Genomic DNA, 18,254 nt, shown 5'->3' with positions numbered 1-18,254 from the left:
CCCAGCTACCTCCTTGAGTAGCGCAGGCAGGGCTGTTGACATGCAGCTGGGAGGCACATGAGCAACAAGCCCAACTGAACCCCTAGGTCCAACTTCACAAAGAGGGACTCACAATCCGTAATCTCAGGAGCAGCGAGCCTGCGTAGGCTGAAGGTCTTTTTCACTATAATAGCCACTCATCCCCCCACCTTACCTGGGGTCGTGGCTGGTGCCACACCTGCAACCCAGCTGGGCACATTTCAGAGAGAGGGACTCCTCCTTCTGGGCCCAGCCAGATCTCAGTAACACATGTCAGGTCAGCCTCCTCATCTAGGAGTAAATCCTGGATGAAGGGAGCTTTATTTACAACTGACCTGGCATTGAATATCAACAGCCTGAGCCTAGGGTCCGAGATTCGCTTGTCGCCAGTACCCCAAGCTAAGCTCATGGGGCCAGAACAAGGGATTGCTTTCAAGCAGCGAGCTCTTGTTCCCCGAGAGCCGCCTACCCCATGTCTCCCAACATATATGCCTTTCCCCAGCAAAACCGGGATATTCCGGCCCTGTGCCACCCTAGATATGGGCTCCTCCACTCCTCCCACCTCTATATTGCAAGAGGGCTAATATCTCTCTGGTCCTTATTATGTTACAGGAAAACGGTAGCATTGGAAAATTTTACAATAGAAAAAGAACAAATGAAAAGGAAAATCGAGAAACTCAAGCGTGTATGTGCTGAAGTGCTAAGGCGTGAAAGACCTGAGGATTCTGGTAAGGACACAGTTTTGGAAGAATGACCCAGTGGGTCCCACTTTTAGAGAAAGCACTGAGATGTCATTTCCCATCTTGCACCAAGCCTTGATGACACGTTTGCATTCAGTATTTAGTTTTTACATCGAAACTGAGAGGCAGACTTCTTGGTGAATGTATATAAAATTCTGTTGCTAATCCTGTTGCCAATCCCCATTTTAAAGGCAGATAAATTATAGACTAAATATAGAATACCAAAAAGACATCTGCTATATGTTGACTATTTGGAAATAAAAATGTCAAGGCTGTTCTGCATTCTCACCTATTACTTTGTCTTCTAGTTTCCATTACTGATTTTGAGATGGAAAACAATTTGTTGACAAAATCAAGAGAAAAGATGAAACATCTCCAAAAGGAGGTAAGAGAAAACATTTGTTCATACGCTGTCACAGTAAATGTGTGATGGAACATATAGAAATTTTAGGCAGGTAGTTAGGTAGCTAGGTAGGGATAGATAGGATAGATAGATAGATAGATAGATAGATAGATAGATAGATAGATAGATAGATAGATAGATAGATAGATAGATAGATAGATAGATAGATAGATAGAGACAGTCAGACAGACATATAGATAGAAAGAACAGTAGGTAGTTGGAGAAACACAGATAGACAGACAGATAGAATATGAATTGTGATTTCTGTTTATCCTCAGTTGACCGTTTAGGTTTTTGTTTTGACCTTTGAAATACATAGTTAGCTTGCATTAGCAACCCAAGAAAGCCAGTTTGGTATCGTGGTTAAGGCATCACCCTGCGCACGCAGAGACTGACATTCCTTGCCCCACTTTAGGCACAAAGCCAAGTGGGTGACCCTGACCCAGTCACCTTTTCTTCCCCTAGAAAGGAGGCAACACCAAACCACTTCTGAAAAATCTTGTTAGGAAAATAGCAGGAACTCATCCAACCGAGAAGAAACTGGACTTTCCTTTTTCTTTGCTTGGTTTTTTTTTGAAAATTTTTAGACCGTAATCCAAGAAGTTTCTTCAGTTTTGGAAGAATAGTAAAATGTTATTTTTTTCAGTAGTGTGAATTTCCAGGCATGTGTCAAAGATTAGATGGCAGAGATATAGTTGGTACCCCAGATTTGAAGAGGAAACGATGTTTAACATCAACCCAAGTCATTTAGAATTGTTGATAGAAAAATTAGTTTCTTTAATCACTGTCAATTTGCTTTTTTAAAATAGGGTATTTTGTCTCCGGAAGGAGACATCGTCTTCTGGCACAAAGACATGCTGAGGTATATAATGTATACTTGCAGCTCACCTTAGAATATAACTATGAGAAAAATGAAAATAAATGATTTTTTTCACAATTGGTAATGGTTAATAATGCATGTGCAGCATATTTTATGTAGTATATATGTTCGCTTTATATTTCTATTGCATATATGAAATCCATACACACATCTATACAGACTAGTTTATTTGTAATTTCTGTAAAAGAATGGCAATTATCAGAGCTGATGCTAATTCTTGGTCGGTTCCTTCTTTGCTACATTAGCTAGTTTCCTTGGCCACATACAATACCAATAGCAGTGAAATAAAATTTAGATGATTCATAATTGTTTTGAACCACTGTGTTTTACATTTCCTACAGAAATTAACTAAGACTATTTTTTTTTCTAGTCCAGCATAAAGTTGCGTTCCCATCAGGTAAGCAATCTAGTACATAAGGAACCTGTTGAGTGTGCATGACTGAGACATAGTTCATATCATAAAAAGAGGGGGGAAAGCCCAATGTGACTAATTGGGTAGTGAGGGGTAGCAAGTGGGCTGCTACGGAAATATATTCCTGACTTATGATCTATTTTGGCTTCTCTAGATTGTTCACACAAAAGCGCAAAGATCAGATGCTGATTTGAATAGAGTGAGGGAGCAGATATATATGTAAGTCTTCACATAGTTCATCAAATCTTTGCACAATCCTCTTAAGTTCACCCTGTCTGTATGACATTCATAATTTCATAAGGTATTTTTAATGTGTATTTAATAAAAATTGAATAAAAAGGTTGATAATTCAAGTTAAAAAAAACCCTGGGGGCTAATTTCTCTCTGGTCTTCATTATTTGCAGGAAGACAAAGGACATTTCTAACCTGCTGACTGAAAAAAATGAATTAAAAATAAAAATAAATGAACTTCTTAAGGAAAATAAGAAACTTTCCCAAGAAAAAAATGAAATTTGTGAAAACTTTGAAGAAAAGTTGAGGAGGTGAGAAAATTTTAGATAGCAACCCTGACTTTCTCATCGTTTCTTTAATATTTCAATTAGTTTTAATTTTAAACAAGTTTTACAATTTGAGTAAAAAAACCTAAGGGGGCTAACTTCACTCTGCTCTTGATATTTTACAGGAAAATTACCGCCAAGTACCGATGCCATGTTTGGCTTTATAGGTCATTACCAACACTAATTGTGTCCAGAAACCAATCAGCAAACAATGCAATCCACGTAGTGTTGGAGAAAGAGGGGCATGTCTAGGAATGCCCATGACCATTTGCACGGCCACATTTTGCACAATTTTAATTTTCCAAACACTCTTTCTTCAAAGGTAGCCCCATGTAGAGAGCATTGCAGTAGTTGAATCTCAAGATGATATAGGCATGAGCGACTGTGAGTAGAGACTCCCGGTCCAAATAAGGCCGCAACTGGTGCACCAGGCAAACGTGCCCCTTGCCACAGCTGAAAGATGATGTTCTTTCCCCCCCAGAGTAATGGACCAGCAGATGGAAGTATCCTCTGAAAGCTTTCTGGGTCCATCAGGTGCCTGGGAAGGAATCCCCTAATCAGTTCCATCTCCCTGCAGAGGAGGATTGAAGCCTTGAAATCAAGCCGTAGCAGAAAATGATCTGACCATGACAAAGGCAACATATTTAAGACCCTTAATTTCAGATCATTGCTCAACTGCTCTGTGGGGAATACCATGTGACATGAGGAGCATGCCCCCCTCATGAGTTGCACCCTAAATTACTTCGGTCAGGTCCATGGTTGCCATGGTGGCCATAAATTCCTGCACCAATCCAGAGGATTCTCCAAGCAACAGGTTAATGTCCACCAAGACAATAAGCTTGGGGAACTCCACTGCCAGCCCAGCTACCTCCTCGAGTAGCACAGGCAGGGCTGTTGACACGCAGCTGGGAGGCAGGTACATGAGCAACAAGCCCACCTGAACCCCTAGGTTCAACTTCACAAAGAGGGACTCACAACCTGTAATCTCAGGAGCAGCGAGCCTGCGTAGGCTGAAGGTCTTTTTCGCTATAATAGCCACTCATCCCACCTTCCCTGGGGTCGTGGCTGGTGCCACACCTGCAACCCAGCTGGGCACATTTCAGAGAGAGGGACTCCTCCTTCTGGGCCCAGCCAGATCTCAGTAACACATGTCAGGTCAGCCTCCTCATCTAGGAGTAAATCCTGGATGAGGGGAGCTTTATTTACAACTGACCTGGCATTGAATATCAACAGCCTGAGCCTATGGTTTGAGATTCGCTTGTCGCCAGTACCCCGAGCTAAGCTCATGGGGCCGGAACAAGGGATTGCTTTCAAGCAGCGAGCTCTTGTTCCCCGAGAGCAGCCTACTCCATGTCTCCCAACATATCTGCCTCTCCCCAGCAAAACCGGGATATTCTGGCCCTGTGCCACCCTAGATATGGGCTCCTCCACTCCTCCCGCCTCTATATTGCAAGAGGGCTAATATCTCTCTGGTCCTTATATTTTACAGGAAAATGGCAGTAATAGAAAAAATTACAACAGAAAAAGAACAAATGAAAATGGAAATGGAAAAAGCCACATTCCAAAAAATTGAAAATATTGATAAAAATGAGGAGCTCTGCCGAGAACATGACAGGTGAGAAATTTTTAGATAGCCACCAGAAACTACAGAGGAAAGGCTCGTAAGTCTTCACATAGTTCATCAAATCTTTGCACAATCCTCTTAAGTTCACCCTGTCTGTATGACATTCATAATTTCATAACGTATTTTTAACGTGTATTTAATAAAAATTGAATAAAAAGGTTGATAATTCAAGTTTAAAAAAACCCTGGGGGCTAATTTCTCTCTGGTCTTCATGATTTGCAGGAACACAATGGAAATTTCAAAACTACAGAATGAAAAAGAAGAATTACAAATAAAAATTAATGAACTTTTTAAAGAAAATAAGAAACTTTGCAAAGAAAAAACTGAAATTTATCAGGAGCTTGAAGAAAAGTTGAGGTATTTCCGTTTGCGTCGAGGCTTGTAGACCAGTGATGGGCAACCTTTTGAGCTTATTGTGTCAAAATTCGCCAAAAAACCGAGCATAACTCGGGTGGTGTGTCACCTTGAGGAAAAAAACATAATTTTGTGCTAAAAGTGTCTGGTAACCGATTCCAAGCACTCCAAATTTCCCGTTCATAGTGGCACTCCTCTTGATTCTCCAAGCGACACCTTTCTACATTCTCAAGCTTTGACCTCAAGTCAACAAACAAGCTTCTCCAAGTCTTATTTTCACTTTGTGGAATAGTCCCCGGACTCTTTTTTTTTAAAAAAAACTCCTGCAGGAGAGGGAGGGGCGCCCTTGCCCCAAAGACTCACTGAAACGGCGAATTCTCACGTGAATTGCAGGTTATTTCCAGAAGCCTGAGACAGATATCCTTGCAAAGGTTTGACAGAAAAAGCAAGCAAAGAGCAAACTTCAAAAGAAGGGAAATGACGGGAGGGAAGGAGGAGACGAAAGGAGGAAGGGAGGGAGCAGAGGGGAAAAGGAAGGAAGGGAGGAAGGAAGGAAGGAGAGAGAGAGAAAGAATGGTAAGAAGGAAGGAAGACAGAAAGAAAGAGGGAGAGAGAAAGAGGGAGAGAAAGAAAGGAAAGAAAGAAAGATGGTAAGAAGTTAGATAGAAAGAAAAAGAGAGAGAGATGGAAAAAATGAAGGAGGGAAGGACGGAAGAGAGAATGAAAGAGAAAAAAAGAAGTAAGGAAGGAAAGAAAGAAAAAGAAGGAAGGAAGGAGAGAGAGAAAAAAGAAAGGTAAGAAGGAAGGAAGATAGAAAGAAACAAAGTGGGAGAGAGAGAAAGAGAGAGAAACAAGGAAAGAAAGAAAGATGGTAGGAAGACAGAAAGAAAGAGACAGAGAGAGAAGGAAGGAGAGAGAGAGAGAAAGAAAGAAAGAGAAAAAGAGAGAATGAAAGAAAAAAAAAGAAGAAAGAAAGATCCCATGGGCTTTGAAAAGGGGGGGCAGCCCAGCCTCTCTCTTTCCGGTGAGAAGCGGGAATAGCCCAAGGAGCAAGGCCCTCTCCAGCCTGTGCCCAGCTGAAGCTGCGGGAAGAAAGCAAAGGCCGCTCCGCCAGTTGCCTCCGTTGCCCAATTCCTGGCATAGAAAATCGAACAGAGGGAGGGGGAGCTTCATCCGGAAGAGCGAATGGAAGAGCTACGGGAACGTCCCCCCCCCCCACGCGCGGGCGCCCCAAATCCCTCCATGTTTGAAATTTCTGAACCGCAGTTGGTTCGAAGATTTAAAATCCGGTCGAGGTCGACCTGGATCTCGAGAAGTCCCACATTTTGTGCAACATCTGACGGCCCTCTTTCACCTACCCACCCCCAAACATTGGGAAGCCGCGCGTTCCCCGTAATGTCTTATGCTGGAGACTTAACGATCCCCGAGAGACAGTAAGACAAAAGGCGGCGACTTCATTCTTAGAAGACCCATTTTCTGCGCGAGCGATGAATGGGATCGTAATGCCATCTGCTGGACAAACCGCAGTATTGCTCCCTTGGAAACGAGTAGAAAAACCCCTTCGGCCCAGCTCCGTTCCCGGAAGGGGCTCTTTGGAAGGAACAGGTTTCATTGTAATGGAAAGAATCGGCTCACTCAATGAAAGAGAACACGAAGCGACGATATTTCTTCCTCTGGAAAAATGGACACCTGACTTCCTTAGTGGCCGCATGTCACTGAAAATGGCTACGCGTGTCAGTGCTGACACGCGTGTCATAGGTTCGCCATCACTGGTGTAGACGCTCCGCTGAACTCTGAATGCTCCTCAAATGAAAAAAATAAACTTTGGATTTTAAACCCCATTGAACCTCTTGGAGTCTCAAATAAACTGGACTAAGTAAAAAGCTAAAACTTTGGAACCTGGAAGCTAGGAGCCAGATGCGTCCGATAGCAGAAGCTTTGTTTAAGGGAAACATTCGTTTCAGCTGGCAATATCCGGCAATTATAATGGTCTTTCGAGAGGGGAAAATGTACCGAGCAAAGTCGTTGGAGGAAGGGAAGGAAATGCTGGGAAAACTTGGTTTGAATCCGGATTTAAAGCAACAGGCAGAAAAAGCAACAGAGGCGATTGAAGAGGGGGCTGCAAGAGGAGGAGAGGGGGTTAAAAACCTTTTTGAACTTTTGCAATCAACATTCCCCATTAAGGAGTTCTAATTGAAAAGGCAAGCTCTTTTGGAGAAAGAGAAAGAAGCACCAGATTCTTCCAAAATGGAGGCAAGAGTTACGAGGCAAAAAAAGAAATGAAATGTTTGTAAAATATTTTTGTTTTGATTGTTTTATATATTAAGAAAAAGGTTAAGGTTTGGTCCTGATTTAATTTAACATTTGTTTTAATTTTAATCAAATTAAGGGAGACTTGGGGAGGGGAGTGTGGGGTTTTATTTCCTTTTTTAAAGAAAGGGTGTTAGGGGGAGAGCAACAGTTTTGGTGGAATCGTGCCCCCAGTGGTGCCTGATCAAAACAGCGGATTTCCCCCCCGCTTTTCTCTCATTGTGAGAGAAATTCGGGGGGAGGCACCTGGGTGGGAAGATTCTTTTATAAAAATGAAGAATTTAATAGAACTCTGGGTTACAGGAGGGAAAAACGTTAAATGGAAATACTATGAGTGATCGAACAATTATGGCATTAAATATAAACGGTCTTGCATCGCCTCTAAAAAGGCACAGACTATTGAAATTAGTGAAAGAAAATCATGTCAATTTTTTATTTCTTACTGAAACCCATAAGAGACGGAAAAGAACGGATAAACTAATTGACAGTAATGAATGGAAAGGTATTTTCGAATCTAGAGGAAAAATAAACAGTAGGGGGGTAGCTATATTAATAAATGAAAGGAACCCATTTCAGGTGATACAAACAAAAGGGGACAAAGAAGGAAGATTATTATTTGTAAAAGGAAAAATAAACCAAATTACAATAACACTTGCGGTAATATATGCTCCAAATGTAAATGCTAACCAATTTAGTATGAATGCAAAACGTAAATTGGATTTATTTTCAGAAGGGATGGTGATATATGCTGGGGATTTCAATGTAGAAATAATGGCTAACAACAAAGAAAAGAAACAACTAAATTTAAATAGGTTAAATATGACAGACCTACATGCTGATAATTTAAATAGAGGAACATATTCTGTAAGACATAATAAGTTTAGTTGTATTGACTATATATTTATGAATAAAACAGGAAATATTCAAATAAAAAAAGCAGAAATTAAGAGTAATTGGATATCTGACCAGGCACCCATAACAGCAGTTATAAAAATAGACTCCATTAGTAGACAAAGAATTTGGAGATATAACACAATTGTTTCAATAAGTTAAAAAAATAGGGGAAAAATTCAGAGAGATATTCAGGAATTTTATAATATAAATGAAAATGGTGAAATGAGGCAATCAGTTATCTGGGACACGAAGAAAGCAGTTATTAGGGGTAATTTAATCAGTATGGAGTCTTATATTTAAAAAAGTTGGGGAATGGAAAGGGAAAAAAGAATAAGGGAAATAGAATTAATAAGAGAAGATTTAAGAATAACAAGAAATAAAGAATGGAATGATTTGTTAAAACTTACAAAGACATTTGGAGAGATTGTATAATAATGTCCTCACAACATTAGATGTTCCACAAACATGGAAGAACTCCAAAATTGTAACAATTCCTAAACCAGATCGAGATTTAAAAGAACCCGGTTCCTACTGCCCAATTAGTCTACTAAATCAGGATTATAAAATTTTGATGAAAATTTTAGCAAACAGATTGGAAAATATACTACCAAGAATAATTGGAAAGGATCAGTATGGATTTATAAAAGGAAGAAGAATATATGAACCTATTAGAAATATAGTGAATGTGCTGCACCATGCTACTAGAACTAAAAGGAAAATGGGACTATTAAAGTTAGATGTTTATAAAGCTTTTGACAAAATAAATCATGACTATTTATTTCAATTATGTAATAGCCTGAATATGGGGAAACATTTTGTCAAGTAATAAAAGAAATATATAAGGAAAATATAGCCTATGTTAGAGTGAATGGAAATAGAACGGAGAAGATAGAAATAAATAATGGAACCAAGCAAGGATGCCCCCTATCCCTGATGCTTTTCGTGATGGCAATTGAAACATTAGCTAATAAAATTAGAAAAGACAAACAATGGAAGGGATATCAAATAGGGAATATGGAATTAAAATTAAATCTATTTGCAGATGATGCTATAATAATTACAGAGACACCAGTAGATATGATTAAGAGAATGATTGTAATACTTCAGGAATTTAAAGACCAATCAGGGTTAAAAATAAATATGGAAAAATGAGAAATTATTTGTTTAAATACCGGGCCTAAAGAACAAATTGAAATACGGAAGGTATCAGGTTTAAAACGGGGGAATAAGAAAATGAAATATTTAGGAGTTTGATTATTAAAGAACCCAGAAAATATGGTGGAATTTAATTATAATTTAATATGGAAAAAAATTCAGAAACAAATTAAGAATTGGGGAAATAAAAATTTGAGAAGATTGGCTAGAGTAAGAGCATTAAAAATGATGATTATCTCAAAAATGTTATACATTTTACAGGTAATGCATGGAACCTTCCCAATAAGGAAATTAAAAGAATGGGATACTAAATTAAATGCTTGGAGAGAAGGTAATAAAAGACCAAGAATTTAAAAAAAATGGCTGATAGCCACGGAAGGGAGGGAGGTTGGGGAAATCCAAGTTTGGAGTATTACAGGGATGCATATCAAATAGATAGATTAATGGAATTACAATTATTAGAAGAGAAACCATGAGTAGAATTAGAGAAAGGAATTAATGACATTAAGAATCAAGAATTATTATTTAGGAAATGGAACAAGATAGAAATAAATAGATTAATAGATCCAACTAAAGCGATTATAGAAAGTTGGATGAAATGGCAAGGCAAATTAAAAATGACAAATTCTAAATTAGCGACGCTGCATGTGATAAATATAAAGAAAGAAAGTAACCTCACAAAGATAATATGGAAATTAAAGGAAAAAGGTATACAGAGAATTGAACAGTTATATGAAAAGGATGGAAGGATCAATAGAAATGAAATAGAGAGATGCCTTGGACAACAAAATTGGTTACAAGTTAACTCAATAAGTACGTATTTAAGTAAAAGGGAAAATAAAGAAATATTCCTCAAACAAGAAACAAATTTAGAGAAGATATTAAGGGAAAAGAGTAAGAATATAAAAGCTGGCTTTCCGGCAAAGCAGCGTGCTTTTCAAATGCGCTGCTTTCCTGCAACTCTTTCCTGAGCAGGGGGGGGAGGAGGCCACTCCCCCCCCAGGAAAGAGGTGCAGGAAAGCAGCGTGTTTAAAAGGCACGCTGCTTTCCTGGAAAGCTGGCTTTCCTGGCCGGCACAGGGCTTTCCCGCCACTCCCCCCCGAAAACACAACGGAGACAGGCAGGGCGAAGCGGCGTCATGAGGCTCAAGCAGGCAGCCTCCGCGCTTTTCTTGGAAGAGGAGGAGAGGGGGCGGATCGGGTGAGCGGGGGCAGCGCCAAGAGGCCAGGGGCACGCGGGGGCGGGAGGCACGATGGGGAGGCAGGGGAGGCCGCGGCTCCCTTTCCTTCTACTGTTGGCGCCTCTCCGTCCCCGCCCCCCCGGCAGGCTGGCAGGGGGATGGGGAGCGTGCGCCCGTGGAAAAGGGTGTGCGGGGGTATTTTGGGGCACGCGCATGCTCACGCGCGCAGCTTACGGGGAACGGTGTCTTCTTCCCCACTTTCCTCCCTCACTTCCTTTTGCTTTCAGAGGGAGAGGGAAAACCAAATAAAAACAGGAAGGAGGCAAGGACAGAAAATGGTGCATGGCTGCAAAACAGGAGAAGGGCATTTTTCAGCTACTTTCTGGGACTGAAAAGTTGAGGGGATCCAAGCAGAGGCGGGTTCTAACTTGCCACTGGTTCGCTTCCTCGAGATGGTGACGGCATACACAGTGCTGGAAACTGGGCTTCTCCACATGCTCAGAAGAAAATAAAAATAAAAAATAAAACGAGGGCTGTGCCCATGGACCGACACTGACCAATCCGGTTCATTAACATCATCATGACATCACCAGTGGGTCGCTATCGGTTTGGGTGAACCGGTCCAAGCTAGGAGGGACCCATCCCTGCTCTGGACTCACAACTGCTGCTGGAGGAGCAGTTGTTTATCTGTGGCTAGCTGGCTTGGCACAGAGTCACCTCCTCCCATTTGTTCATGGTCCCTCACTACTTGGTCCCTTCATAATTGCACTCATGTAATGGGCTGTATATCGAGTCTTCCTTTGGCTATCATGCTGCATGGACTTTTGGGTTTTTTCTCAGGTTTAAAATAAGGTCGTCACTTTTCAAACCATGAATAGCACAGAGCCAGGATACTTGCAAGGCCTCTCTCTGTCTGAGACAGATAAGAATGGGTGTCTCCGGGTCCCCTCGCTTAGACATCACCCAGTGAGACCATAGCTGCCCCTGCCAAGTGGTAAGAGGATTTTCTATGACATTTAGCATCCCCCCTTCATCCCCTTATTGGGTGAAATGGACTCGTCAAACAGTTGGTTCTTCCTCTAACGTATAGGGTAAGTTGAGACTAGAATTCAGAAGGTGTGGAGGGAGAATGATTTTGTTGGTATGATACGCTGCACGGTTTGTGATTACTATCATTTTGTTGGCTTTTATATTTTATTCTTAAGCACTGACCCGCCCAGGAATGTTGGGCATAAGATGGGTGTCCACATTAGTCTCCTAAATAAAAAGAAGGGATTACTATGGTGTGATCTGCTGCCCAAGAACAAAATCAAGCCGATCCCAATGAATGAGGAATTTGCATTCAGCTGACTAGGAAGGGAACGGGGAATAAATCTCTTTGATTGAAACAGTTTGAGTGTAACAGAAGATGGAGGCAGTTGGGAACTTCTGGGACCTCACATCATTCAGGCAATCCAACCCTGATGTGACCTGAGTTAGATCCTCCAGAGAGATTTTCCCTCAACAATGTGGCTGTTGGGAGGAACTATGCAGATTCCCTCCTACTTGGCATGATCACCTCAGTTGTGGGCTTTTCCCTTGGGAGCAAAGAAAAAAGAAGTTGGAGGACAACACACAGTAAGGACTGAAGTCTCACTTTCTGGCATTGCCATTTTGCCAGCTATGAACAAGCTGGAAGAACAGAAATTATCAGGGCAAAGCAAAGGAATGATTACCCAGAGGGAGAGACCTTTTTGTGGTGTTCTTAGAAAAGACTAGTATGGAGGCGTTTTTAAAAATAATAAATGATAAACTATTAAAACCTGTTTGAATATTTTTCACTTTCAACTCCTTGTCATCTTCCTGGCTCAGGAAACAGATCTCCACTCCACATTCTCAAATTCATCTCTGCATCACTAGGAATAGGATGGGCAGGAACTGCTACAAAACCCTCCAGTCCAGCACCTGAATTTCCAGGGTTTTTTCCTGAGTTTAGTCATTGATGTCAATGATGGTAGAGGTGGCTGCTATGTTCCCAGGACCCCTTCTGCTAGCACAACTCTCTGAAGTGGTGATGTTATAGACCAAAATATTTGATTCCTTACCTCTGGTTGTTGGTCTTGATGCTTGTCTAGAATTTCCCACAAAGCCCAAACAGAATGATTGGAATGGCTGGGAGGTTCCCACCTCTGACAGAGTGCACTATTTTATGGTGCTGAAAAGTTGCCCCAAGAAATCTCTTTGGATTTGCGCAGGGGAAAGTTCTTTCTTAAGATCAGGTATGGGGTTACGGAGGCTCGCAGCTGGCAACTGACTGCGCGTTAGTCACAAAATAAATAAATAAATAAAATAAAATAAATCCAATTGAGAGAAAAAACCTCGGACAAGAAACTTGAAAACAACTTTTTCTCCTTGGTGAGACAACCTAGATTCAATTCAGGATGACCCTTTTATTGAAAGCAGACACAGAAATGCAGGCTTCTACGATGCTACATTTCACATGGGTCTGTTACACCAATTCAAATTCATAACGTATTAAGCGTACAAAATATAACCAATAAAAATCACACAACCTGGGCTACATTTCAAAGTGCTGATTCATGAGAAAAAGAAAGCGAGAGCGAGAGAAAGGTCCCATCAGCCCACCTAGTGATATACAGTAATACCCCGGTTATTGCGTCCCCGACCATTGCGAACAGGGTAATTTGCGATTTTTCAACCCGGAAGTCAAAACACCATCTGCGCATGTGTGCCCTTTTTTTCTATGGGCACAGAAGCGTAGATGGCGCCCGGCAGATCAGCTGCTGGGCGGCTTCCCTGGGTCTTCCCCCTCTTGCTGGCGGGAGGGCGAGCAGCGGGCATCAGCAAGGAGTTTCCCCACCGCCCACGCAAACTCCTCGCTGCCGCCCGCCCTTCGCCCGCCCACGCCGTTCATTCTCGCCGCTTTCGAGCTGAGTCCTGAAGCGAATTCGCTCCAGGACTCAGCTCGAAAGCGGCGACAGCCAGCGCGGAGAAGCCGTTCGCTGGCGCTGGCTGTCGGCGCTTTTGAGCTGAGTCCTGGAGCGAATTCGCTCCAGGACTCAGCTCGAAAGCGGCGACAGCCAGCGCGGAGAAGCCGTTTGCTGGCGCTGGCTGTCGGCACTTTTGAGCTGAGTCCTGGAGCGAATTCGCTCCAGGACTCAGCTCGAAAGCAGCGAGAGCCAGCGCCAGCGAACGGCTTGTCCGCCGCCTGCCTGCCCGCTAGCGAGGAGCCGAAGATTGGGGGCGGCGCGGCTGTTTTAAAATGTCGCCGCCGGCATGGGGGGCTTGCCAGCACCCCCCGGACCCCCAACCCGGGTTTGGGGGGCTGCTAGGAAGCCCCCCATGCCGGCGGCGACGTTTTAAAACAGCCGCGCCGCCCCCAATCTTCGGCTCCTCACTAGCGCTGCGGGAGTAAAAACACCATCTGCACATGCGCAGATGGTGTTTTTACTTCCGCAGCGCTACTTCGCGAAAACCCGCTCGTTGCGGGGGGTCCTGGAACGGAACCCTCGCAACGAGCGGGGGATCACTGTATAACGTTTGCACTTTTCTTAGGCTAGCAGCAAAGAAGGCAAGACAAGAGTGCTGGGAAGGAGAATGTTGCTAGAGAAACTGGGTCATCATACGTGTCATGCTCAAGGTCTATGCTTTTCGCACGCACATTCCAAGACACTAGGTCCCGCGTTCCCACAATCAGGAATTCCTTTGACCTGCTTGAGCTCTTTTCCCCATGCAGGTAGGTAGGAAAATTTCAATTGTGGGATGAAATCCTGTCAGCTTTTAAATGGATCCTACTGATCTTTTTAGAAAAACCTTTGATGAAATGTTGTTTTGAGGGGTGGGATCAGATAGGATGCAGTTGTCCTTCTTCCTACATAAGGTAACTGGCATCCTGCCAAACACATTCCTTGCTATAGTTAAAGTTAATTTGACTTTCCTTTGAAAAAAAGGGGAAATTTTTCCAGATTTATCCTGATCTGAAAATGCCCAGCATAATCGCCAGCACATTTTTGGGGCCCTGCCCATCTGCTCTGTGCACAGGATTAATTGCCATTGTTTTGGGGTAGGACTAACTTTTCTTCCAGGGTCTCTGGTGGAGAAGGGATGTCCCAACTGCGTGAGATCTAGCCCCACCTGGCTGGCTCTTTAAGACCAAGAAAGCGGCCCTCTTGCAGGTCTAAATTGGGGTCCCCAACGAGATGAATTCTGTTTAGCTCAGGGGTTGGAGAGAATCCGCCCAATGGAACAAGGCAGAAATGGACCTTTTGGGGGCCTTTTGGTAAGAATCTGCCTTCAAACTACTGAGTGCCACAAGATCCATCCAGGATGTGCCTTTGACTAGATTGACACAGCCACCTCACCTTCCAGCTGATAGGCCATCAGAAGTCGGGGCAGAGCCGAACTCAAACTTGGTATCTCTGAATCCCACTCACTTTCACGAGGGATCCCTCAACCTCTCACTCCTGGTTTCCACCAGAGAGCTCCTAGCAGCATTGCCAGCAGTGTCTTTCCTACAGAGAAATCATCCAGGCCACTGATTGTCCATGGGGAAGACCGGGGCACCCCCATACTTGCTTGGCATGCTGGGAAGATATCTTAAAGACAAGATTCCATTCTGAGCACCCAATTTTTCCCAAAATCACTGGATCAAGTGGAAAAGAAGCCTTAAAGGAGGGCTCTTTAAACTTAGCAACTTTAAGACTGGACTCCCCCTGGACGTTGCGCACAGGAATTGTCATGACTTTCAGCCGGTCCTGGGGCTGCTATTGATGCGCAGTGGCAACCCATCCCTGAGTACAGGGTCTCCAACCTTGGCAACTTTTAAGACTTGTGGACTTCAACTCCTAGAACTCCTCAGTCAATTTCAACTCTGGGAGTTGAAGTCCGCAAGTCTTAAAGTTGCCAAGGTTGGAAACTTCTGGTCTAGTATAGCTGTTGGAGGTTAGGCTAACTCTAATGTTCCCCTCCCATTCTCTGTCTTTGTCTCTTTCTTTCTCTCTCTCTCTCTCTCTCTCTCACACACACACACACACAAAATCACAAATTGTACAGTAGAATTTTAATAACTAATAAATCTAACTGGCGAGCATAGTTATGTCCTTCTTCAACATCTGCAGGAATCCCAAAGTTTCTCTTCCTAGCTAGTACTTCAGTGGGAAGGAGATAGATGCAGTGATGGACTACCAAAATTTTTACTACCACACTGTGGTCGTGGCTTATGCATTTTGTTTCAACATCTTTCAGTGCAAATTGGGTATTCTGGGGGTGGAGTTCCATTTTTGCTACCCCATTGCCTCCCACCCCACGTCCGGGCAGTAGCCCACCCCTGATTATCTACTACATAAAGTGTATGTACACACACGCACACACAGCTCTTCTAAAATTATACCCATTCAACCTCATTTATTGCGACAGGAAAAACATACCCAGAGCCCAGAAGGGGGGGAAAAAAGGGGAAAAAAATCAAAATTTTGCTACCGGTACTGAGTACCTGTCCATACCCGTAGGAGCCCATCACTGGAGATAGGTGAACGTTATTACAGGTAATCCTCAACTTGTTACAGTTTGTTTAGTGATCCTATGGAAAGCTAGCACACAACCCTGTCTTAGAAGAATGAAATATTTGGAGAAATATTTAAAAGGTAGAATATTATATTTCCCTAAAGGAGAAACATGCTCTTGGAAAACAGCCCCCACCTTTCTTAATAGCCCCAGCAGGACTGGACCAGCCTATCTACAAGACAAAAGACCTTCAGCCTCAGTGATGCGATTAGCCCTCACGAAAGATCTAAATGAGGGCAAAATCATTCAGCCGCAATAGGACAAGCCCCTTCATTTCATTAGCAAGCTTCAACCATGCCTGAGACTCAGATAACTTACAAAGTTAACTATGACTGCTGCATAACCTGGGAGTCTGACAAGCCAACAGAATACATTTCTTGCACGGGAACAGGAAGCTTAAGGGCAAGGCCCAAGAGAGGGTATAAATACCTCAATCTCTCTCCTCCATATGTTGCCCAGGACCTCAAACCCATGTGGTCCTGTTCACCAATAAACCATCTTTACAATCAGCCTTAAAAAAGGCATTACATAATTTATCGTACGTTTGCTTATTTTGACTGTACATGTCTTGAAGTACAGAACAACACAAACTGAGAGAACATAACCCTAATCCTCGCCCAAGTCAGTTCTTTCTTAGTATGTGTTTGCGGCCTGTAACAACAGCGGTTAAGTTCTCTCTTAATATTTAAACAATATAGTGACAGTCTATCTATCTTTTATGCATGTTCAGAAAAAGAGAGATTTCCCTCAAGCAAGCGGGCATGTATATCGCCTCGCCTGAATTTCCTCCTGATTTGTTGAGAGGTTCAAAACAAAATCAGGGGCAAATGTAGTTTTTTTAGTTGTAACTGAATTTGAATTATTTGGATTTCGATATACTGTATATTGCCTTTTTTATATGTTGTAAACTGCTCTGAGTCCTCAGAGAGGGGCGGCATATAAATCCAATAAACTTAAACTTAAATTGCTATTACCGTCCGCTGCTACTGGTGTGCTGCGTATGCAGCTTTCGTTGTCTTGTGTATGTGTTATGTGTGCATGTCCCCAGCATGTTTTTGCTTCTGTACATGCACAGAAAGCAAAAATGCGGTGAATTCTTGTGAGGAGACACTCTGAGTCTCCGGAGAGACGGCATACAAATCTAAATAATAATAATAATGATGATGATGATGATGATGATGATGATGTCTGAGGGAGGGAAAAACACCTTCCCCTCTGGAGGCCGGAAATGGCCTGTTTCACAAATTCTGGTGGGCCCAATAAGCTCTTGTTTCACTCCCCAGGCTCCAAAGGCTTCCCTGGAACCGGGGAAGGGTAAAAATGCCTCCCCATCCCCCAGGAGGCTCTCTGGAAGCCAAAAACACCCTCCCAAAGCCTCTGTGTGAGCCAAAAATCAGCTGGCCAGCATACACCTGCATGTTGGAGCTCACATGCCAGCAAATATGGCTCCGCATGCCACTTGTGACACCCATGTCATAGGTTCGCCATCAATGCCTTAGACTGTCTACAGTCGACCTCACCGCATTCCTTAGAGATCTATAAGGGGGCGTGCATAAGCACACCATCGTGCCTACCATCCTTGTCTTACTGTCCTATTGTCCAAATTTACCTGTACCTACTTTGCTTTCGTTTATATTTATACCAATACCTGCTATCTTGTATGTATAGACAAATAAATAAATAAACATCTGGAAGACAGCAGTTCGGGAAATGCTGGGCTTGATCGTGATTGTAAATCTTGGGGATCTCTTTTGCACTAAACTGATGCACAATTGCGATGTGCACACACCTGTTCCACTGTCCTTTCACAGAATAATAATAATAATAATAATAATAATAATAATAATAATAATAATAATAATTATTATTATTATTATTATTATTATTATTAATTCATTTATTTATAATGCCCTTTTAACAAGGGGAATGACAGCAAGCCATATACAACTAACAAGGACAGGCAGTAGGCAATACACACACTTAGCTGAAACACAACTAATAAAACCACAAAACTTATTAAAAACATTCCCAACCTCTCCAATTTCTTCCCCTCTTGCTGATCCCCAGAACAAGGCTGTTTCAATCTGTTGAATCAAAGAGGAATGTCTTTAGTGCCGTGGTGAGTGAGGCTACTCAGGGGCTTCTCAGCTCAGGATATTTTATCT

General features: G+C 42.6%; 1 long non-coding RNA gene across 1 annotated transcript; it reads left to right on the top strand.

Annotated features, from left to right (window-relative positions):
- Positions 1-1,097: 1,097 nt before the first annotated feature.
- Positions 1,098-2,673, top strand: LOC139165805 (uncharacterized). Its single transcript, XR_011558813.1, has 3 exons — positions 1,098-1,143; positions 2,412-2,438; positions 2,608-2,673. It is a non-coding gene; the product is annotated as an uncharacterized lncRNA (long non-coding RNA).
- The last annotated feature ends 15,581 nt before the right edge of the window (positions 2,674-18,254 follow it).

Source organism: Erythrolamprus reginae, chromosome 3 (genome assembly GCF_031021105.1).
Source record: "Erythrolamprus reginae isolate rEryReg1 chromosome 3, rEryReg1.hap1, whole genome shotgun sequence".
Lineage (NCBI taxonomy): Eukaryota > Metazoa > Chordata > Lepidosauria > Squamata > Dipsadidae > Erythrolamprus > Erythrolamprus reginae.
Note: the sequence above shows the minus strand (reverse complement) of the source record. Positions and strands in the feature narration are given on the sequence as shown.